This window comes from Aethalodelphis obliquidens, unplaced genomic scaffold, assembly GCF_003676395.1.
Source record: "Aethalodelphis obliquidens isolate GAN/ISIS:26980383/991018 unplaced genomic scaffold, ASM367639v1 scaffold25, whole genome shotgun sequence".
In the NCBI taxonomy this organism is placed as follows: domain Eukaryota; kingdom Metazoa; phylum Chordata; class Mammalia; order Artiodactyla; family Delphinidae; genus Aethalodelphis; species Aethalodelphis obliquidens.
The window spans coordinates 25,128,871-25,154,519 of NW_020837969.1; the positions used below are offsets into that span (position 1 = coordinate 25,128,871).

Genomic DNA, 25,649 nt, shown 5'->3' on the forward strand with positions numbered 1-25,649 from the left:
GGAGGTCTACAACTGTTAGATTGATTGGTGCTTTGTGCCGTGTCAGGGGAACTTAAGAAGTTAGCAAGGACTAGTAAAAATAGTTTTGATACTGATAAATTGTGAATAGCGTAGAATTAAATTTTGATATGCAACAGGGGAATTTATCAGGCCTTGAAAGTAAAACTTATAACTCCAGTCTTTCTCTCCCTGATTTTAGCTCTTTATTTAAAACTCATGCTCAGTTTGATAAGCTCTTCAATACATAGATATTCCCAATTATTCTGTTCCAGCCTGGAGAGTGCGTTTAATGAACAATTTCCTTTGGCTATCAGCATGGTAGAAAATACTTGAAAAGAAAGTATTTACTTTTGGCAACTTCAGTAGTTTTCCCAGTCTGTTTAAATATCCAGTTTGGTTCTAAAACCATTCTCTTTGGGTTGGTGGTACCCAGGCTGTAAGGAAACAAGGTACACATATTTTTTTATTGCATGAAGGATGATGTTTTGGCTATACTTTAGCTAGATAAAGCATCGTTTAACTGCACTGATGGCAACAATCTAGTAAGATCAACAGGAAATGAAATGCTAGGACTAGATCGGCTTCCCTTAAGGACACTCATTACATACTCCAAAATGATAATCCCTTCTGGGGACTTTGGATATTTGTTATTTAATTCTACTTACAAAAAGATTAGTATAATTATGTAGATTTTAGCTAACCAGCATTGAGGAATCATGATGAGCTTTGTTTTCTATTTTTGAGTGTTTATTATATAAAAGCAAATACTAGGGTTTTCTTTCTGGCCTTTTGTCTGGGAATAATTTCTCCCCTGCATGATTCATTGAAGAAAGTTATGGAAACTCTTGTAATTGGAACCCTTCATGCTATCATTAATGGGGCAATGGAGGCGATCCTTAAACATATCCGAGTAGTTTGGGAATGGAAGAAATACTTAGGGAACTGAAATGAATCTCTCAGTTTACATTTCTATTCACTGCAATACTACTGTTGAGAGAGAAATAATTTTGAAATCTGACTCTGATCTCTAACTCTCAGCAGAATTTGTTCCTTGTATTTGGTAAAGTTTTAAAAGTAAGAACGAAGGCTTTGTGTACCTTTATGTTAAAATATTTCAGTGTACCATACATCACTCCCCACTCATGGTGGGCTCTCAGTAAATACTGCTGAATTGATTGATGAATACTTTTTATTTTTTCTCTACGGTTGAATTCTATTTGTGATAACTTAAGAGCACAGCTTTGTTTTGTCCCAGAAGTAAGTAAACATGTAATAAAAGAGACACAACTTCTATAATTCCTGTGTCAAATCGTAACTGGAATAGGAAGAAAAATTCAGGAAATAAGCGATCATCCCCTTGGTCACCACTGAAAGATTCATGCCCTCACCTTCCCAGTGATCCAGGAGATGAAATTTAATCATGTCCCTGAAAGAGTGATATACTTCATGCATGGAGTGTGCGTGTCATCAATTTTGATAAGTTCACTCACATATTATTACTACAAGAGACTTGAAAAACGTTTTTCTCCACCAACTCATAGTATAGGGTACAATACAATATTTGCTTCCGTTTATAAAGCTTTGGTTTATTTATTTACCCTGTTTTCCATGGAAATAAGATATTTAAATAGACTCTATGATTTGGCCAGTTTTTTAAAATTAATTTTATTGGAGTATAGTTGCTCTACAATGTTGTGTTAATACGAATACATTTTTTAATCTCGTGAAAATATACTCTGTACTTTGGAAATAGAAACCAATGGTGGCAGGATCCTAAGTCTAGTCTTGGTGAGAACAGTGAGAGCAGCATGAGGTACTCAGCTCATCCAAAGGCTGCATTCAGGGGAATCCTGCACTGGAGCAGAGCTGTGATGGAAACACAGCTTAGTAAAGGCTGGAGCTGAAACTTGAGGAACCAGCAATCGCAATAAACTGGACTTAAAAATTCAAAATATATAAAAGAGTCAAAGGCCTTGGATAAGTTCACATGGGTCAGAAATAATCAGCCCTGAATAGGTTTCTTTTCACTGTGTTTCAGCCAGGAAGGAGACGTGTAAATCCCCGTATGTGAAAAGCAACCTGTGCTATTACAATGTAATCATGTGTGTGTGGCCTCCATTCTTTGAACTGTTGACATTGGTGTTTTTTTGTAAAGTGAATTTTGAAAACCCTTTCTGAAGTAGTATGGATTCAGCAAACCTGTTGTGTATTAGAAAGATTTGGTGTGCTTTGGGCGTCGGTGTTAAAAAAGGGTGAGGGAGACATTACTTTTCAGTTCTTTCGGTACAAGTGTGCACACCTTTATAGGCAAACGTCCCCTTAACTGTCAGTGCTGGTTCTGAGAGCATCTCACCTCTGGGTAAATCTTGGGAGCGTTTATCAGTGGTAGTTCATGTTCATGGCCCTGCTCAGAACCCTGTCCGGTATGCCAGGTGTCTTCTGTGGTATCCTTCCCTGATCACTTCAGCCCTTCAAGTTCTCCTTTTCGCCTCTGTAACTCATATTGGAGTAGAAAAAAAAACGAAAAGAAGAAAATTACAATTGCCTACCTACCTATCCAAAATACTATTGCTAGTATTTTAGTATACTTTCTTCGAATCAGTATTCTTCCTTCTGGCTTTTTACTTCTTCACCTTCTATCTATTTAATGAACCATAAGTGTTTTTCCCATGTCATGAAATGCTAGTCAGAAATTTTGAAAAATATTTTTCTAATCTAAAAATTTTTAAATAATTTTTTTAAAATCACTGTAACGACTCAGAAATCATTCTTGACTGGAGATTTTAAGAGATTTATGTTTCATCTACAAACGCTGTATCATTTTTGCCCTCTATTTATTTTTCCAGCATTTTATAAATATTGGTGAAATAGCAAAGTTACTAATCCTTCCTTTTGTAAGGCAAATTTTAACTACTTCCTTTTTGAATTTGGGAATTTGCATTATACTTTCACTCTTTTTAGAGTTGTTAATTTATAATTTTTTTTTTAAGTTTCTTATAATAATCTCCTGGTAAAGATTAGCATTATTTTCCTTTATTTTATTTTACTGTTTTGTAAATGAGGCATCTGTGACTTAAAACATATAAGTAATTTGCTAAATGAGTGTCCTATTACACGTGACAGGTTGTAGAAAAGAACTTGAAATTTATAAAACAGTTAGTAGGACTGTCTTGTTCCTCCTTTACACATCATCAGCAAAAAAGTAAATGGATTTTTTAGAACAAACAAACCATAATGATTTCTGTCTGAATTGCCAGCTGCTGGTGACCCCATTGTGCAGACAATTTTGTCAAATGCTGTAAAAAATACTATTGTTTTACCAACCACTTTACTGAATTAAGCCCCATCCATTCCAATTTAATATAAAAATGAGAGAAAAACGGGAAGTCTAATGAATAGTAATAGGAAAGAAAATAAAGAGAAGTTTCTGGAAAACAGTCTTAAATAATTGAAATATATGTTTCAAATAATAACAGTAGTAACAGCAAATCTTTATTGAAGGCTCACTTTGTGCCAGGCACTGCACAAGGTAATTTCCATGGATGCTGAGTCATGGTTCCCATAAAACCGTCTTCCATTTTTCAAATGATGAAACTGATGTATTTTGTCTAAAGTCCCACAAGCAGGATTCAAACCCAGGCAGTACGCTAGCCTGCTGTAATGCATGAGGTTTTGTTGCCTCAAAACAAAAAAAGCCTTTAATATGAAAAGGAATGAGATTCTGTGAATGGGTGGAAAAGTAGTCTCTGATACAAAGTGGATTGGGTGTACGTGTGGCAGATTAAGGTCAATGCATTGCTTTGAACCAGCTGAGCCCATATAATCTTTAGGTTACCCATCAAAGCGTGACAGGTGGTGAGGGGGAATGAAAAGAACACAGACGTCAGATGGACTCATGTCCTTAAGTCTAAATACTAGTGCTGTTAATTACTGTGTGTTCTTAGGCAATTTATTTAATGTCCTTAAGACTCAGTTTCTGTCTGTATAACCTTGTTTATCTCAAACTATATTGAGAAGCCTAATATAAGAAAATGAATGTGAGTCATTTAGCACAGCCTTGCTTTACATGGTCTCCTCTATAGACAGAAGAGAGCCAGTACCTGAAAAATGTGTGTGTCTTTGAAGAAAATGGAAATTAAGGGAGTCCTACCATTTTATTTGAACAACACATAAGAAAATATCCTTATTGTTGGAGGAGGAAAGGAGTTGATTATTTTCAGTCTAAATGGTGGTGCTGAAAGTTGTATGCCAAGAAATCACTGTCTTTTCCCAAATATTATATATTCTCAGCTAAGACTGCATTTGAAAGGAACTTATCCAAGAAGTCCTCCTTGAAATTTCTGATTGAAATGAACAATTGAATCTTTAATTTGGCAACTAAAAGAGCTAGCTGAAGGAAAAAAATGTCTTTTGTCTGCAGAGACATTTGTTATAATCAGATACAGCATGTTCCCCTGGGAATCGCGCTGTGCTATGTATTGATTAGATTGGACCAGGTCTGCTGGTCCACTGGTGAAGTTCAGAGTTACTGTTCTTACTTCCATCCTCAGCTGTAACTGACTGACCTACTCTAAATGTAGACAGAACTGCCCAGACCTTTCCTAAATGACTTTCAGCTGGAAAAATGGCATTCCTATTTCAGATCTTTATTGGTGGCAAAATATGAACTCTATCCTGTCACCGTTAGACAGCTACTTGTAATTGAAAGCAAATTGTGTTTCCAGATTTCTGTAAACACAGTCTTTTCAAGGGTGTGGTGGCTCTGTCTCTTGTGGAGAATGACAGACAAATTGCCATGCATCCTATAGCAATAAAAGAAAAATTTTAAGTGGAGATTGCCCAACTGGTATTACTTCCATTTTCTGATTGCCTAGAGAGTTAGTTACAGATTTTTAGGACAATACGGTGACTTGAAGCAAGAGTAGGGGCTTGTATGTCACAGTCATTCATATCACCTTCATGCTTAGTTCACTCATTTTGTATGTGAACGTGTCTTACATTTTCCTTTACAGTACTCCCTGCAACTGTAATGTAATTCTTCAGTTCTGCCTTTCTAGAGGCATTCAGTGTCTATCATTGCATTCCACTACTTGATAAGAGAAAACCTTTGATCAAGCTTATAACTAAATCATCCTTAACCTTTTGTATCCAGTTGAAATTAACCTTTTCCAAAATTATTCTCTTGACCCAGACAAATATGTGTGTGTGCTATGTATATATAAATAACTGATATTTGTATCCTACTGTATATTTTACAGGGTATATTTTCATATATTGAGTCATTTATTCACACAGTAATTCTGTGACCTAGATTTCATCCCATTTGTCAGTTGAGGGATGTGAGACTCAGAAATTTCTGACATGTCCAAATTCAAAAACTACATACATAGGTGGTAGAACAGAAATTTAAGCCTGAATCTTCTGATTTCAATCATATATTTTTTTTAATTACAAAGTCTTACAGGATCCATGCAACTAGCTTGAGCTTCCTTTTTTTTTTTTTTTTAGTTTAAATTTTTTTAAATTTTTATTGGGGTATAGTTGATTTACAATGTCATGTTAGTTTCAGGTGTACAGCAAAGTGAATCTGTTATACATATACATATATCCACTCTTTTTTGATTTTTTTTCCCATACAGGCCATTACAGAGTATTGAGTAGTAGTGAGCGCTATACAGTAGGTCCTTATTAGTTATCTATTTTATATATAGTAGTGTGTATATGTCAATCCCAATCTTCCAATTTATCCCTCCCCCCACTTACTCCTTGGTAACCATAAGTTTATTTTCTACATCTGTAACTCTATTTCCGTTTTGTAGATGAGTTCATTTGTACCGTTTTTTTAGATTCCACATGTAAGCAATATCATATGATGTTTGTCTTTCTCTTCCTGACTTACTTCACTCAGTATGACGGTCTCTAGGTCCATCCGTGCAGCTTAAGCTTCTTAAAAAAAAGAAAGCAAGAAAGAAAGAAAGAAGAGGGCTTCTTAAAAAAAAAAAAAAAAAAAAAAAGGCAGTCAGCTTTTAAGTGAAATACTCTCCACAATCTACAAGGTGTAATGAAATGGACAGGAGAACCCTTAGTTAATAGCAACAGAATTCAAAGGTTTGGGCTTCCCTGGTGGCACAGTGGTTGAGAGTCCGCCTGCCAAGGCAGGGGACACGGGTTCGTGCCCCGGTCCGGGAGGATCCCACATGCCGCGGAGCGGCTGGGCCCGTGAGCCATGGCCGCTGAGCCTGCGCGTCCGGAGCCTGTGCTCCGCTACGGGAGAGGCCACAGCAGTGAGAGGCCCGCGTACCGCAAAAAAAAAAAAAAAAAAAAAAATTCAAAGGTTTAATACTATAAAAGGAGGAGAAAACGGTCTAGAATCATTTCAGTGACTTGCTCTTTGGCTTTGTTAGTTTGAAATTTATCTATTTCAAAACATGCTCTTTACAGAGGTGGGAATCATCTTAGAGCCAGTGTGCTAATAGGCATCAGATCTTCAACAAACAGGGAAATCTTCCTCAGTGGTAGTTGATGTTTGGGGTAGAGGCATGACCTTATTCCAGGCTGATTACTATTTAACCTATCACATAATACTGTAAATCCTAGATATTATTTGTATGATAGCTAAACTCAGTAGTAGAAAATTATCAGCCCTAGAGCAATTATTTCTCTGTATTTTATTCTTTTGGGGGCTTTTTACTGGAATATTCCGTTTAACATTAAAAAAACATCTTCCATCTTTTTGTATATCAGCTGCAAGAGGGAAGTCTTTATTTTTCTTGTTTTTAGAGAAGTATTAAAACTACAGTAAGTGTTTTTAATCATTAGGAATAGAGCAGTGAGGTGGATTATATATACAAAATGTAAAAATTGTTTAAATGGTGAAGAGATTAGAGACAGAGACATATACAAGGAAAGCATCTAGGAAAACAGAGCCAGCAGGATTTTGATAAATTTACTTACCAAAATAAATGAGGAACTTGGTGGATTTCTTCATTTTTTTCAAGTTATCTAGGGATCTGAGGACTAGGAAGATGGGAATAGAGGCCCATCTATTATTAAAAGACCCTGGATGCTATAGGAAACAGGCCCCCCTCGCCCCTCAAAAGGAAGGAATAAGGTAGAGGAACAACATGGTAAATCAGTAAAATAAGAAATATGGATGGTGATTCAATTAGGAGTTTCTCAACTGCAGGTGATAGAAATTCAACTCCAAAGAGATTAAATATAAAGGGAGTGTATTGGCTTATAAAACTGGCCCAGTTTGATCCAGAAGCTCACATGATATAATACGATGATTTCTTAGTCTGTATGCTTTGCTTCTCTACAAATGCTAGCTTTGTTCTTAGTGGGTTCCCTCTGTCCGATAGGGGGATAGCTGCCGGTATCTTGAAGCCTCTATCCCCTTGGGGCTTATAATCTAAAAAGAAGAGAAAGTCCACTTCTTATCCAAACAGCAAATTTTTAGAAACAATCTGATTGGCTCTGCTTGCATCATATGCTTACCCCTAAAATAATTTTGTATCCAGGGAGAGTAATGACTCCAGCTGGGCAGGGACTGGGACAGATCTCCACCGCTATGTGTGTTTGGGTCAGTGAGGCAGCTAGGCTCAGCCCCATGGGAACTGCATGGTGTGGGTTCATTACAGAGAGGAGGGTTCTGCACCTAAACAGGGGGAAAGGGCCAGACAGGCAAAACCAACACAGTCCTCTAGAGCTGATGCGCAGACAGCTTTAAAAGAATCAGGAAACAGTGCTTCCCTGGTGGCGCAGTGGTTGAGAGTCCGCCTGCCGATGCAGGGGACACGGGTTTGTGCCCCGGTACGGGAGGATCTCACATGCCGCGGAGCAGCTGCGCCCGTGAACCATGGCTGCTGAGCCTGCGCATCCGGAACCTGTGCTGTGCGAAAGCAAGATAAGCTTTAGGAAGGAAATAGGTGACTCAAGCACACATAGGCGGTTTATTCGAACCTTTAAAAATGTTTTTACATTGCAGGTAAAGGGAACTGAGATTCAAAACTGTTAAGCTTAGTGCAAAAATAGAAATGAAACGTCACATCCACTACATATATACACACAGAAACTAGTATTATGGTAAAATTTTCTGCTTGTTTTTTTTTTCTTCAAGTTTCTAGAATGTTGGCTGTGACCTTTTGGGTAAAAAGTGCATTCAGAATTAAGTCTAATAGAGGCTTCTGGTGGAGAGAGTCTTCACGAAGAATAGGGTCAGCTATAGTCTCAATAATTTTAAGAATGTCATACTCTCCCACCTTTTTAGAAGAAGTGAAGACTTGGGTATATTCTAGTAAAATGTTGCTCTGAAATTGTTAAAAAAAAAAAAGTCTTTGTCTAATCAAAGAATAAAAGCAAACTCTATGATTTGTTATACCCAGATGTTAGATTATCTTCCAAGGCCCAGCCATACTCTCTTGGTGATTTCCTAGCTCTTCAGATAACAAACTTGCCACTTAACAATTGTCACAGATATGTACATCACTTCCCAAACCAGAATATAAGGTCTTGAAGGAAGGAATTTTGGTTTGTGTTTCCATTCCCATAACACACCAATATGCTGGTTCCCAGGAAGTATTTATTAAACGGATATGAACATTAATAGTGAGATGATTTTTTTTAGTTAGATTATTGTGATTTCTAAAAGTTGTACATATGTGTAATTATAGGAAAACCACCTAAACCTTCAATCATGAAAAATGTATTTAAATATTTAAAAATCAAAGTTGAAAAAATTCACATTGGCTTAAATCATATTTATTAGAGCTTTTAACATTTTGAGAAGCATTTCACACTCCATACACCTCTACTTTAAATTTATTTCTGGATTTTATATCTTGAAGGTTTCTTCATTTTATGATAAATACTTGTTTACATGGTGATGTATAAGACTGTGTTTCACCTTAGATGGGATTATTGCAAATTATATGAAAATCTACATATTAACTGGTTGGCCGCTGTTCTCCCTGTGGTGCGGAAGAGTCACCTGGTTGGGAGTAAGGGAATGCCGTGGCGCTAATAAGGTTGATTTTTCTTTTATTATCATTAAAAAAGTAATAATGAAGTGTAACAGTGTCTTTTACTGGGCACCTACCATGTGTCAGGTACTTTCATCTGAGAATAGATATTATTTGTCCCATTAGATAGATGAGGTAACTGAGAGGCTCAGACAATTCAGTATTTGTCAAGGCTATATAACAAGTTCCACGCCAGCTTCTCTGACCCCACGTCCTGTGTTCTTTATACGCACTGATAGTAGAGGGAGAGGGTGAAAGGAAAACCTTCGGAGAGTTCCCCTTGTGACCTCTATCATACGTCTCTAAGGCCATGTGATCATTGCAACTACTTTTACCACTTGACTACTTTTATCACTTGGACCAAATCAGTTCTATGAATCAAGGTTCCTGAGCAAGGTACAGAAATATGTATGCCCATTTGCCATGATAATAGGCGTTAAAACTAGAGAGTTTTTGGTAACAAATTATATTTGTCAGATACTTGGATCATTTAGAAGGAATACCATGAGCCTCCCCTCCTCCACATAAACAGGTATATGCATTAAATATTAAATTCAAGAGAAGAATAAGGTTATTCAAGAAAAGAATAAGCGTAAATATGCGATATGTAGCCTCAGCTACTTCATCCTTGATTTTGATGGTAATTTTCAGATCAATTTTGAGATGCAGAATGAAAACCGTAGCTTTTTGTTTCAATGTCAGATTGATATGGAAGGTTATTTGCTTTTAACAGTTCCTACAGTAAGTTGTGTGTGTGTGTGTTTAGATTGACTTATTTTGTCCGTTTTTAGGGTTTTCTCCCCGCAGGCAAGATGGCATTCTCATCCTCTGCTGCTGTTAACATTTGAAGCAGGCAGCCTTTTGTTGCACTGTGGTGTAAATTCCAAGTTGCTGACCACGATTAAACAGAAAATGAAACTTGAATGGCACTATCTCAAAATCTACTTAAAGTCATGACAGGCATCTCTGAAGCAATGTATCAGTTTTGAACACAGGAAGAATAAGAAATTATGGCTTTTTTTGTGGCAGGTTTCTTTTTCTTTGAAATCAAAGGGGAAAAAAATACTGATTTGTCCAGAATCACTGAAACAGTGATTATGGATTGATAAACAGGGTGGACAGTACAAATACAGAATTAATTCTACCTGCACTTGAAATCTGATACTGTGCACCATACCTGTTTTATAGCCATTGTAATTTTCTCATTTGTATACAGGTACTATAGTAACATTCATAAAAAACAATGTATAGCTAATTAAAAAGCAAGCACTCAAGAAAGATAAGACACAGAGAATTAATTAGTATTATTCTTTCTGCATTGACTGCAAAAGCTTGGTGATCTGAACTGTGCTTCAGCGGTGAGCTCAGGACTCCCACCAACCCCCAAGGCTCTTCTTTAACGTTTGTTATTACTTAGCTATTTTATTTGGCAGGGATCCCTTCAATCCCATTTTCTAATGCACTGGCAAGCTTCCTGTTGCCAATAGCTTAGAGCCTACTACTGCTAGGGTAAGCGGCATAGCCGAACTTTCTAGGCTGTGCATCCTTATAAATAATGCATTTGGTTTCCTGTAACTACATGAACCCTTAGACTTTGGTAGGCATGTCTCTGTTAGTCAGGGTAAAAGAGTTGGGAGATGAACAGTTGTGGAAATATTTGCAGGCAGTTACTCACTAATTAGAACCTGACGCCATCATAGATGCATTAATCACTGGGTTAAATGCTAAAGGAATGCTTATGATGTTTATAGTAGACATAAACAAGATATATAAAAATATCTTTGCTGACTAAACTGCATGCTTAATTTACCATGGAAAGTGCTTGTAATGTTAATCTAGGACCTTTCGAAACTCCCATCACCCGTAATTAGATCTAATTTGCTCCTCATTTTAAGAACCTCTTTTAGTTTGCACAGAATTCACTGACTTTTTGGGTGTGTGTACACTTGTCCTTAAGAGCAATAAGGAGATGAGATGTTGGTTAAAGATAATACCTGATGCTCCAGGTATCTTGACGGTATAACACTTTGTTGGATTGGAAATGAAGAAGGGGAAATGCTATGTTAATATGTTAAGAGCAAAGTAAGAAATATACATCATACTTTTAACTTTCACGTGTTACTTATAGAATTAAAAATTAATGTTTTATTTTTGAGCATAAGGGATATTAGCACTTAAACAAGGGACACCATTTTTAAAAAGTAAAAACTGTTTCAGCAATGTTCTTTCAAATGCACCTTCAATGTTAATATAAAATAAGAAAGTTCTACTCCAGTATATATCCTTTTCTTCATTGGATATGCAATACCATTATTGGAATTCACAGAATGACAGTGTTCAGCATTAAAATTATGTTGTAAGGATAAAAAATTCAAATTGATTTAGATGTTGAATAAGTGGATTGCTCTGTATATTTTCATCAGAATTAATTGAAAAAAGGAAAAATCATGTTTCTAATTTGATAAAAGATATTAATTCTGATCATTTTATTGTTGGTTTCTTTAATTACCATCAATTCATATTTGAACAGCTCATATATTTATGAGGATGATAACTTATAACTTTAATAGTAAAGCTTATTTGGTCATCTTTAGTCTTGCCACGTCAGTGATTTTGCAGAGCCTAGGTAGTTAACAGAACTAATGTTAGTCAAAATGTTTAATACTTTCTTTCTTTCAATCACGTTGACCTTCTTTATTGATTAAACTAGCTTCTACAAGCAACCAATTATTGAATCAGATCTTCAGATCTGAATCTGTATGTATGTAATATACTTTTTTCTTTTTGATGTTTATATTTTGAAATGTCAGAATTTCTGTGCATTTAAAATGTTTCCTTAATAATTCAGGAAATTTGGGTAACTAAATTTAAAACTGTGCATTGGCGTCACCAGTAAATAAGAAGTCTTCATCAAAAAGATAATAAAATGTATTAATATATATATTTTTTAATTTTAGTCCACCCGCCAAAAACAGTCAAGGAAAAAACTTTTTAAAGAACTGTAAAAAAAATCAACCCACCATCAGATTTCTACTATAGCCCAGTCTGTTTTGATGGGTGTTTTGTTTTGATAGTTTCTGAGAATGGTAATAGATGGATTAGGTTTTTCTGCCTCCTATTGTCCGGTACTTCTAAAGGCCTCTTGCCTGGACATGGTCCCTTCTGGAAATGAATTTCTGCATTCTTCTTCCATCACTCGTCAAAACAGAACGCTCTCAGAAGTAAATGTTTTCGTAACTGGATCCTAAGTGAAGGAAAATCTGAGAAACCTAGACATGCATATACAACAAAAAGCATTTCTTGCTGGGTTCTCTCTCTCTCTCTTTTTTTAATCACTCCACAGTGTGTCTACCACACAAATAGAATCTATTCTAAGACTATGGACTCTCACTTCTGCAGTATTTGCATTCGTGCCAGAGTGGGATTAGGAAAATGAAGTCCCTTATGTAACACCTTGGAAGCAGGAACCACTGCAGCCTCCTTCCCTCTTTCTTTCTCAGTCTTGTGCAGGGCCTGGCGCATATTAGGCACTTAGGAAACAATTAGTGAGTGAAAGAATGAAGTTCTCAAAGCCAGCAGGGATAAGATCAACCTAGCACGGATCTGGAAAAACTGAGAAAAGGCACATTTTAAAAAATATGTGGGAAATCGATGGCAGAAGAGTCATTAAAGACCAAAGTTTCCCTTTTCATTTTAATATGGATAATTTTGAACTTGCTGTAAACACACAATGTTTCCCAATACTGATTTAATTTCTTCCAAGTAATACTTGAAAGAGAGAAGGTAAACTTTCCTGCTGATCTCTGGGTTTATGGCATGTCTTCTTGCCTCATCTTGTTCATATTAGAATCAGTATACAACAGAGGGGCATTACGGTGTGTAGTAGGTTAAAGTTCTTTGATTCATGGACTTACCGGCAACATCATTTGAATAGGTTGGTTTCATCGTGGCCAGAGTTCAGCCACACAGCATAACTAAGTGGATCGCCTGACATTGCCAATTAAATTCTGGCATCAGGAAAAGGTACACTCAGACGTAAGGTAGATAGCTAGCAGGAAGCAGCCGCATAGCACAGGGAAATCAGCTCAGTGCTTTGTGACCACCTAGAGGGGTGGGATAGGGAGGGTGGGAGGGAGGGAGATGCAGGAGGGAGGAGATATGGGAACATATGACATGTATAACTGATTCACTTTGTTATAAAGCAGAAACTAACACACCATTGTAAAGCAATTATACTCCAATAAAGATGAAAAAGTAAATAAATAAATTAAAAAAAAAAAAGAAAAAGGTACACTGATTTGAGAAGTAAATATGTCCAAAGTGGAGATTGTGATGTGTGTGTGAACTTAACCTTCTCATTATCGTATTTATTCGTGTTCTTTTCTCTTCCTTCTCTCACCCCACTTCAGTCTTGTTTGGGTCCAGGTCCTGTAGAGCTCAACAGAAAAATCATTTCTTATGTTATCAGTGACACTTTTTTTTTTTTTTCCCCCTCCGGTACGCGGGCCTCCCAACCGCCGCGGCCTCTCCCGTCGCGGAGCACAGACTCCGGACGCACAGGCCCAGCGGCCACGGCCCACGGGCCCAGCCGCTCCGCGGCACGCGGGACCCCCCCCACACCGGGGCACGAACCCGCGCCCCCCGCATCGGCAGGCGGACCCCCAACCACTGCGCCACCAGGGAAGGCCATCTGTGACACTCTTTTAAATTCATTTTTTATTGAAGTATAGTTGAAGTATAATATTATATAAGTTATAGTGTACACTGTAGTGGTGCACAATTTTTAAAGGTTACACTCCATTTATCGTTATTATAAAATATTGGCTGTATCCCCTGGGTTGTACAATATATCCTTGTAGCTTTTTTTGTTTTGTTTTTTTTGGCTGCACCACGAGGCTTGTGGGCTCTTAGTTCCCTGACCAGGGATTGAAGCCCCGGCAGTGAAAGTGCGGCGTCTTAACCACTGGACCACCAGGGAATTCCCCCTGTAGCTTATTTTATATCTAATAGTTTGTACCTCTTAATCCCCTACCCTTATATTGCCCCTCCCCACTTCCCTCTCCCCACTGGTAACCACTAGTTTGTTCTCTGTATCTGTGAATCTGCTTCTTTTTTGTTATAGTCACTAGTTTGTTGTATTTTCTAGATTCCACGTGTAAGTCATATCATACAGTATCTGTCTTTATCTGGCTGACTTATTTCACTTAGCATAATACCCTCCAATGACTTTTTTAAAGTCTCCTTCCATTGGATGCACTTTCAAAATATAATTCTCAAGGGGAGAAGTAAGGATCCTGATAGTGAGAATTATAAATAAGGAAGGACTGATGTGTATCTAATACTTGCTGCGATGTCTGACCTGCTTCTGGTTTTTACAGTCAACCTTCTCATCTGTTTTCCAAGGTGACTAAGACCTTACCGCGCTCAAAATTTGAATCATGCCTTCTCTCTCGGCAGATAACCTCACTTGCTACTTCGGAGAAAAGAGAGATGATGGGGTGGAACTTCTTTTACCTTCTTGCTACCAAATCTATAAGCCTCAGCACAATGCCAGGGACATAAGCGGCCACTTAGTAAACATTATTTTGGATGGATGGGCGGATGGATATGTAGATAAATTAACATATATTGTGGGCCTTTAGAAATGTAAGTTACTTTCGTTACATAAAATACCACGACTTTAAAATCTGCAATCTGCTTTTGAGAAGCAGGTCATCCTGAGGTTTTCCATTTTTTACCTGCCGGAGTGTGGAAGGAAGTTAGTTTAAATGCTGAGCAGCAGATTCCCTAATCACTTGCTGTATGTTGGCTGAATAACAGTAATATTTCATTTTGAGTTGGACAGCTCAAGCATTTAGCCCTGATTTTTACCAGCCAGAGGTTATTTTGAACGCTTCTGTCTCCACGAGTACAGTTAGCTCAGCCTAAGATGCCAAAGATGTTTTGCCTTCTCTTGCACTTTTTTTTTTTTTTTCATTTCAGAGCTCTCTCTCTGCTGTTCTTTTGCATCACCAAATGCTTAGGTACCTTAAAAAAATGCTTAAGTATTAGTACTTGTCTCAACAGATTCTTTGATATTAAGGTATATGAGTGGTTAACAATTTAACTTTTGACATGCTCATTTGAAACTTGGAGTCTTTTTGTGGGTATAGGGAAGACTGAGAGGGATGCACTTGGACATGGGTACTTTTTGGATGCCTTTGACATCAGTCAGTGATAGACTACGGCAAACATTTGGAAGGACGTGGTGATATAAGAAAAGATGGGGCTAAATCCAGGTATTTAACCTGGGGTTAAGGAGACAACCTGAGGATGGGTTATTTGTCTGACCTCTAGTGACAGAGTCCTGGCAAAGCCTCAGGAAAGAATTTTTGAGAAACACTTCAAAAGATTTATGTTTCATTTGAGAAGCCTGTCTAAAAGCCCTTTGAACCACTTAAGTTAAGCTTTCCCTTCTTACGGACAGTATGTGGGGACAGAAATAAGCGTATGGTTGAAACTCTCTGCATTGCAGTGAGATGTAAAAGAAGTACTTTTCCTGCTAGGTTAAATTGCTGTGCATGCCTCTTGCTGTCAGTGACATGATTTAGTTAAATACAGATGCTTTTAGAGGGGCTTTGTACTGTGTCGTAAATATTTAATAGTTTTATAAAATATGTGTATGCATAACTGGGTGGGAAATACAGCAGTGGAGAAACTCAACTTCCACATCAGAGCCTTTGGCTTTATAGTGTCCACTGACCAGTTGATCGTTGAAAAAGATGTGTTCAGGATGGGAGTGTCGTTAACAATAAAAGGATTCTTCTTTTTTTTTTTCTCAACCAACTGAAGCTTACTGTCCAACCTTTCTGATTTTGTCAGTAGAATGAACTGTACAATTTCCCTATTCATGTTATTCATAGATGTTCCAATCCCTAGTGAGTGAAGTATCACATTAAAAAAAAAAAAATCCCTTCTCAATAAATGAATGGTCTGGGAGGTGGGGTCAGGAAAAGCTCTTAGATTTTCTGCAGCAGCTAATGGTTTGTCGTATAAAGATACTCCATTGTCATTAGACAATGATTCAAATTATGGTGAATCTTATATTCTTGATATAATTTTGGAATTCATCTTAAAGTAAGTGTGGTGGGGGAAGGTGGGTGGGGAGGCGTCGTGCAGTGGAGGAGGGAGAATAATTGAGTGCAGGTTACCGAATGTGGAATTGGTAGATTATTTGGTTTGGTATGGCATCGGCTTAGGAGTTTTTATAATAAAACATACTACATATATGGTAGTCAGAAACAGCCATGAAAAAGTCTCTTTAAACTTTTTCTAGCATTTCATTATGAAATTTTGAAACACACAGAAAAGTTGAATGACTTGTAAACAGTGTATGCCCAATCTCTAGATTTTACAGGTTAACAGTCGCCATATTTGCTTTATCAAATGTGTATCCATTTATCTATCAATCAGCTTTTTATTTTTGATGCAATTTCAAGTAAGTTGCATATGTGAATGCATCTTGCCTCCAAATATTCCAGCATGCATGAGGTATATGTCTGATTATATTATTTAAAATAATATATAGGTGATGGATTATGTCAACAAATAGAATATAGGTTTCTCTGGAATAAGTCTTCATATTTGGACCTGGCATTTTCTAGTCATCGTATTTCAGAGTATGACTCAGTCATCAGAAGCCTTCCTTTTCCTTTTCCTGACAGTCACTCCTTCCTGTGTCCCAGACTTCTAATTCTCCAGATTAAAAGAGGATGTGAGCCTGGCTCACCAATTCTCAGATATTGACAACATTTGATACTGTATGTGTTTGAATCATTCATCGCAGTAATACTGGGCTGATCCCTATTTTGCAGTGACAGTCTTCTTTCCTGAGGAGAAGCTCCCTTCCATTCACTAAAGTTTCTTTATTCTATACCTTCTTTTTTTTAGTTTAATTTTTCTTTTATGTTGGAGTATAGTTGATTTACAATGCTGTGTTAGTTTCAGGTGTACAGCAAAGTGGTTCAGTTATACATATACGTATATCCATTCTTTTTCAGATTCTTTTCCCCTGTAGGTTATTACAGAATATTGAGTAGAGTTCCCTGTGCTATACAGTAGGTCCTTGTTGATTATCCGTTTTATATATAGTAGTGTGTGTATGTTAATCCCAAACTCCTGATTTATCCCTCCCCCACTTTCCCCTTTGGTAACCATAAGTTTGTTTTCCACGTCTGTAAGTCTATCTCTGTTTTGTAAATAAGTTCCTTTGTATCATCTTTTTAGATTCCACATAAAAGTGATGTTGTATGTTTGTCTTTCTCTGTCTGACTTACTTCACTTAGTATGATAATCTCTAGGTTCTTTATTCTGGACCTTCTCATGTAAGCAATTAGAGCCCACATTCTGTGTGTCCCCTTAATGATGAAATGCTGTTGAATGAGTCTAAATATGAATATTCATTTCTTAATAACCTCCAGAAAAAGGGTCTGAATATTCAGTAGAATTGTGACCAAAAGTGGTCATGGGAGCATTATATAGATTAAACTTCCAAGTAGAAACAGTTGCAGTAAAAGGTCAAAGTGAGATGTTTCTATAGAGATAACCCGTGGCGGTAATGATAGAAAATCTAAACCATCCACTGTCTGGCAGTAACTCAAGGATATCTACATGGTTAGCACATAACTAAAGAGCTTCCCTTTGTAGAAATGAGTTGAAAGAGGAGAAGCAATAGCTCTGAATTCCAGTCTTGACTTTGAAATTAATTTTGGTGCTCCAGGCAGATTATTTTTATCTTCGGAGACTGGTTTTTGTTTTGTTTTTTTTTTTCCTTCTTGTATAAGATAAAATTCCTGGGTGAGGGCTGTTCCAGCTCCAATAGTCAATGAAAAAATTGAAATCTAACTATTCTTGAGATTACAGTTCATCTTTGCATTAAGGCTACATCCTTTCACTCCACATAATTTCAGAGATAGAGAGAAAAGAAACAAGTCATTCTTAAACAAATCTGACTCTAGCAATACATGGTACGATTTATGACGGGAAGTTCTGAATGGGAGGTCAAATCATAAGATATTTTTGTCTTATGACTTTCAAATTCATAGTTTTAAAGTAATAAAAATTTGCAACAATGCAGAAAGAGTTCCCACCCCTTGGACTGAGAAATAGCAGAAAAATATAGAGCTGGTATTTGATTTTAAATGGGATACTTCCGCTTGTATCAGTATCGTAAGGCTTATGACCTTACAACGGAAGCACGGGTTAGATGGCTCTCTGGAATGCCAAATCAGTTCTAGAAACTGCATATATTTTTATCACTCCTTTTTTCCCCTTTGGTGGAGATTTACATTTTTCTTTTGATCAGCAACAAGGCGAGAACTGTGTAGACTCTAAGGAAAATGTGTATTGTTAACAGGTTTCCTCTGGCTGAAGTCTTTTCAGATTTACAAATTTGGATTATATTTAAAAGTAGAACGATTCAGACCATTCCTTTCCGCAAGCTTCCTTTATTTCAGGTAAATTGTGAAGGCGTATTTTATACGTGGCTTTATATGATGTTTCAGAATCTCTTGAGTAGATGGTACTCTCTTATGAGTAATTCATAACTGCCTTCACATGTGGACCACCTCATGCTCAACAGTTTCTACCTGAAACAGAAGATTTAAAAAACAAATTTCTAGGGCATTTGTTAAGAGTGAGGTGCTCTACACTACATTTTTTGATTCATCTGGGGACCAGTTTATAGAGTCAGCTGACCAGCAGCTGAGCTATAAACAAATAGCTGGTGCCTAAGTATAAATCAAGTTCAAAAACTTCCATGTTTTGAAACTTTACTGAATTTGTATTAAATTAGCATTGATTATCAGAGGTATTTCTTCCTTTTGTTTAATTTCTCTTACTGCATCAAAGTACAGCCTTTATGATTTTCTTTAAATAAGATTATACATGTCCATGCACTTAAAAACACAGATGATCCCTTGTATTTTTGTGACATTTGCCACAGTATTTAAGAATAAAACAAACAAATTATCTCTTAGCTGTGCTGCTCTGTGCTGTGAACCTATAGTAGTGAATATTCATGAAACAGAGCAAAGTGCAAGTCAACTGATTCCACATATATTGCTGTATTAAACATTATGAATGACCATCCAGCCATATAACCTCAGAGTAGTCACTATAAAGATGATTTTCCTTCTTTCCATCATACACAGCGTAATTTAATAGGATTTGCATTTATTCACACAAATAAAACTCTGTACGGCATATCCATGTCTTTAAGATATTTTTCCCATAGTTTATACATCCCTCTTTAGCAGAGTTTCCATTTTGATGCATTACCTCAATAATACTTAACTGAGTGCCTTCTGTGTGCCAGGCATGTTCTAGGTAGTAGGGATAGAGTGGTGCAGACAGACACAAGTGCTTGCCCTTATGGAATTTACATTCCGGTGATGAGTTTATCACACATTTCAAAACAAAGCACACCTTGTTGAAAATACAGATAGTTCAGATAACTGCCACTCTCTCGCCACTTTTTGCTCGTATTTCTGGTATATTCTGAATACGGGAATGGAATGGTGTTGAGCAATGAGAAAGAATATTTTGAGTACATAAAATGAGCTGGAGTTATAAGTCGTCCTCATTTTCTCATAAAACTTTTTTTGAATTGAAACTCTCAATGACACATCAATTTATTATATCTTTGTGCTTCTGAGTTCCCTGGGATGCAGTATTGCATCATCAACATCAATTTAGAGTTCTTAATAATTGTCAGAGATTCGATGCTACAGGACCTACTAAGATTTTGTAGAAGAAAGGGCAACCTATACATGACAAAGTCTCATTATCTTAGTGCAGTCCACTAGTAAAAGTGGTCAGATAGACTATGTTTTCCTTTTAACAGTAAATGTTGGGAAAGCTGAAACCATGATGAGTGTGCAGTGTAATTGTTTTTTTTATTGAGTTGGAATTCACATAACATAAAATGGACCGTTTTACCGTGAACAAGTCATTGGCATTTATCACAATGACGTGCAGCCACCATCTCCATCTAGTTTCAAACATGTTCAGGGTCATTGTAAAAGAAAGGTGACGTGGAAAACTAAAAACAAAATCAACCATTTGTATATAACTAATGATTTTACTTACGGGCAGTGAGAAAATAATAGGTTCTTTCAAAGTAAACACATTATAACCATCAGATTTAATAAAAACATCTTTCTATATAAAATTCTCACATCCTCATCTTTGACATCATTTACCGTCTTGAGCTGTAGCTGAACATCAAAGGATCTAAACTTATAAAGAACAAAATGTGCCAGAGTAAACTGATCATCTTGTTACAAAATGAGGACACAGACCCAGAGTCAATAACAAATAGTATATACAGATCCTCACAAAATAATTCTTACAATTAAGTCAAAAAGTCTTTTCTGAGATAATTTTCACTGGGTGAGAATAAAGTAGAATCAGATTCTTGACTCATCCTCAAAGTGGGCAGAAAAGTACCTGCCCAGTAAGGTGACCTGCGTTTCATCTCACCTGTTTAGCGTTGTGAATAATGTAGAAGAACATCAAAGAGCACGTGGACTTGGTTTGCCCTCCGAGAACTTTTCTGTTTGGTTGAAGAGAGAATTACAGGAAAAACAGTTAAATGTTGGGTTATTCCCAACTTTCCATCCACTGAAATGATCTGTGGTAGTTGAGAGTTAAGCATAGTTGGGGTAACAGCATTTCCCTAAATGAAGATAAATTCATACAAGGCGTAGTATTTGGGAACAGTCATAAAAATTTGATAAGCACATATCTGAACTGGACATTAAAAGATTTGAAAAAAAGGAGGGGAGTATAGAGGGTATTTTGAATAGATAGATGGTCATGAAAAAAGTCTGCCAATTTATTAGAGGTGCCGTAATCTGTGTAATTCAATCGCAATTAAAAATAAAACCAAACAAAATGTATGTATTGAACAGATAGCAGAGCTCTAGTTTGGGATAGCCAGATACCGATAGACCTCCTGGCCTTCAAAGAAATTACATCCTTCGGTCCTATATACATAACATAGTTAAACAATAACACCTCGGGCTTCCCTGGTGGCGCAGTGGTTGAGAGTCCGCCTGCCGATGCAGGGGACACGGGTTCGTGCCCCGGTCCGGGAGGATCCCACATGCCGCGGAGCAGCTGGGCCCGTGAGCCATGGCCACTGAGCCTGCGCGTCCGGAGCCTGTGCTCCGCAACGGGAGAGGCCACAACAGTGAGAGGCCCACGTACCGCAAAATAATAATAATAATACCTTGGAAGATGTGCCCCAATAAAAGTAGCGTTAAGGAATGCTGTGTCTGTGACCTGGGAGCACGGAAGGGCTCCATGGAGGAGCTGAGATGTGAGATGGGGAAGATTTCCAGACGGATGGGAGGAGGATAGCGGATCCATTTGAGTACTTGGTTCTCTTATAAGAAGCAGCAAGTTTTAGGGATCCTTTTAGGCCCTGAAGCTTTCTTGTGAAAATCATGATTTCATAGTTCATTAGCAAATGAATAAATCATTACAACTTATACATAGTCATCTTCAAAGATTGGAATCCAAAAATGAAATCACTGCTGTCGTCATGGTTTTAGGTGCCACAAAGTAAATTCTACTTTTTCAGCCATAAACTTAAGGAGCAAGGGTAAACTTTTTCAGAGTTAAATGTTTTCAGAGTGAAATAGCCAACACACCAAAAACAAAATGTAAAAGAGAAAATAAGTTTACATACTATGGTCATCCTCTTTCATCTTCTTTCATCTCCTGGAGTTACGCTAAATATTTCTGATAAATAAAATGAATGCAGAAGCTGTCGCCTAGCTTGACTTGAAGTAGCAGAGGAATTTGAGTATTTTTTATTGGATGATATAATAGGATTGCTTCTTTCACTGAAGCTGGCTTAGGAGGAAGCTGGAATATTGTGTATCAGAAATACGTGCGTTCTGACTTTGTTCTGCCGAATTCCATTCGACATCACTGAGTCTCCTCTTGAGCCAAGTTGACTTACTAACACTTACTTCCTCACTGCCGTGGTGGATTAACGGTGGTTGCAAATTCTTCGTCACACTCTCCATCAAGATTTATTTCCCCCGTCCTTGAATCTCAGCTGGCACTGTGACTGCTTAGCCAACAGGATGCAGTGGACATAGCCCGTGCCACTTCCAGAGTCAGTCTTAAGGAGGACTTACAGCTCGCACTTTCTCCCTCTTGGGCTGCACCCTCTCAGAACCCAGCTGCCATGCTGTGGGAAGCCCAGGCCACATGGAGAAGCCACATGTTGGTGCACCAGCCAACAGTCCCTGCTGTCTTCCCAGCTGCCATGTGGCATTAGCTGCCAGTCATGTGCGTGAACCTTGAATGTTTCAGCTCAGTTACACCTCCAGGGACTGCAGCCCCAGCTGACATCTAATGGAGCAGAAGAATCACTCAGCTGAACCCAGTAAACTGCAGGCTAGTGAGATACAGCACCGTGGTTGTTGTTTTAAGCTATTTCAGGGCAATTTGTTTCATAGCAATATGTAACTGAAGTAGCTTTCCAAGGAAAATCCAGGAACTGAGACTGTGCGAGAGCTCATTCAATTGAAACTGTAAATAGATCATATTTTAAAAACCTATGCTTAATTCTTGTAACTTCTGAAAATCCCTAGGCAGAATTTTAGAAGCCTCTTGTTTTGGAAACTAGGCACCTTTAAGTTTATTTACCAGCTACATTAAGGTAAAATTAAAATGCCTATTTCATGGTTACACTTTCTGGTTCACTTATTTTTCCCGTTGAAGTAATAGATAAGCAATATGTAATGAGATGCCTTCTTTCGATTAAAAACGAGAAACAGTATTTTTCAGTAGAAAGAGCATGAGTCAGACTTTTGTTCTAATCTTGGTTCTGTTGCTTAAGAGCTGTATGTCCATGGCTAAGTTATCTAAGCTGCCTGAGTCCATTTTTTAAAAATTATTTTCAAGATAATATGTACTATACAGGATGAGCGAAGGTCAGAAATCATGTATGCTGAGAACCTAGCAGAGTGCCTGGCACAATGGTGGAGCTCAATAAAAGTAGCTTTTGGGGGCTTCCCTGGTGGCGCAGTGGTTGAGAGTCCGCCTGCTGATACAAGGGACGCGGGTTCGTGACCCGGTCTGGGAGGATCCCGCATGCCGCGGAGTGGCTGGGCCCGTGAGCCATGGCCTCTGAGCCTGCGCGTCTGGAGCCTGTGCTCCACAACAGGAGAGGCCACAACGGTGAGAGGCCCGCGTACAGCAAAAAAAAAAAAAAAAAAAAAGTAGCTTTTGTTGTTATGAAGGAGGTGGTAATGTGGTTTTAAAAAGTAGTGGAAATCTGTCTTTTGTTCATTTTTTAGAGGGACGTGGAAATGTGGGTGTTCCTGAGCTTTATTGGAGATGGAGCCTAAAGGGTTAAAGTGAGGTGTACTTGCAGTTCTTCCTACAAACATGCATGTTTTATTGGACGGAATTCTGATCCCTAATCCTGTTCACACTACCCTGTTCTCACTTCTTTATTGCTATAGAGATTTGGTAAAGGGATAAAGGCAACTTCTGACTCGTAGTCTCAAGGGTAGAACTAATGGAAAATTCCTTTTATTCTTTACCTCCTGTCCTACTCCCTTTCCTCAATTAGGTTTACCTTCCAGTTGGATGGGAAACAACTTTATAGGTTGCTGGCTCCCTGCAAGCTGATCTTAGCTCCAAGAAGCCACAGTGTTCATAGGCTACATCTCCAGGGAGGACACATACACATCCCACAGTCTGATTTGTGTAGTCCAGGGGAAGAAAACAGCTGTGGCAGCCGACAGGATTCTGTCTCCGAAGTTCTGTCCTAGCCTTTACATAATCTGTTCTTTTGCTTTGTAAGTGTTGGTCACCTTTAATATGACGACTAGAGCAGTGCCCAGTAATTTCTTTGTCTGCTGAGTTCGTCTGTTCTTAATGATCGAGGTGAGGTGAGTAGTTGTTACTGGTGCAAGTGAAGGACCACTCTTCTTAACTATAGGTTACTGTTTTCAGTGTCTTCTCTTAGCTGCCTGATTGGGCTACCTGAACCCCATTTTGGTCTTTGAAATCTAGGTGACCTTGGCTGTGGGTGAAATGCCAGTATGTTATACTTGAGTGAAATATTGGTTTGGGGCAGAATTGAGGAGTTAAGTACCACAAATTTAACCTGGGTGATATCTAAAGGAATTATAAATTATTCTAATTTAGCACAAATATTTACTTGCCTATATTGATTTTGAGAATTTACATGAATATTGATAATTAACATCTTAATACCTCTCAGTTTGAATACTGTAATTGCCTCTATATAGATTTTCTGTGATGTGAAATTTCACGTCCATTGCTAGAATCTTTAAGAAAAATCTCTGCTTTAAAATCAAATAGTGAAAGCTAGAAAGTAGGCATATGAATTATTTTAAAGTACCAGTTACTGGTATGTAAGTACAGGTTATATACAGATGAACTTAAGGATAATTCATTTTGCCCATAAGTTTGTCAGAGTCATAATTACAATTATGCAAACTGCTTCAGGCTTTTGTCATTGTTGTTAGTGATAGTACTGCACACACATTTTAAGATATTACTACCCTTTAAATCACTTATAATTACGGGCTAATTTAGTTTTGAAAGAAATGATAATATTATCTCATGCCCACTCAGAGCTTAAAAATATTTCAAAGCAGTGGAGATTGTGCTATACGAAACATAATGTGCTTACAGCAGATTCTCTCAGGATTTAAGCTCTAAATTTTATTGCTTCTGGGACTCACATGATGGTTATGTAGTATGGATTTAGAGACAGTTTTTAAGACTCCTGTTGACATATGTGAGCAAAATGGTTCCTTGGAAACCATTCAGGTGTCCAGTCACAGTAAAGTGTGGATTAAAGATTCAGATGCGTATCGCGTGTGCTGACACACAACGAACTGGAGGGTCAGGGCAGCCTGGACTCTATTAAAGTACAGTGCATTTCTTCCAGTCTTTTAACCACTGCTGTTTGAAAAGGAAAAAGAAAAAAGTCAGCATCGAAATTATCTGTAAGGTAAAGCTACTGAGACTTCACCCCAAAGGCATGCTCTTATAGAAAACTCTTCTTAATCTTTGCAGTGCGGTTATAGCTGAAGACATGTGGTATATATTACAGTGCCCAGGGAATTCAACCTCCAACAGTGTGGAGTCACAATGAAGGCTAATTTCAGGATGAAGTGGGAGCCTTTGCTTCCTCTGTAGCTCTCTTATTTACCGGCATTTCTTGTTTGCTGGACATTAGTCCAGGACTGTTGTGAGTGGGACAGGGCAATGGAAATTTAAAGGGGACCAGAGTGGGGACATATGAACCTCTCTCCCCTCCCCTAGCACCCCATCCTCCAACATACACTCGGCACTTCACGCTTGGGCATCACCGAGTCTAACCCGGTCATTGCAAAAAGGGCTGAAGGCAGAGCTGTCCATGGTTAGAAAAAAAAAATGTTCTCGCTGTTGGTTGAAAATTCAGGTAATAACAGTCCTCTTGGTGTACAAAACTTATTAGAGGGCTGGGGAAGGAATGCTATCTCTCAGCAGCAGGCAGGAAGAAATTGCTGTTGAAAAGCTTACCTCTCTGGGGAGGAATCAGATATC

At 37.9% G+C, this 25,649-nt stretch overlaps 1 protein-coding gene across 9 annotated transcripts in view; it reads left to right on the forward strand.

Annotated features, from left to right (window-relative positions):
• Positions 1 to 25,649, forward strand: part of NRG1 (neuregulin 1) — a 1,019,883-nt gene that overhangs the window by 874,150 nt on the left and 120,084 nt on the right. The window lies entirely within an intron of this gene.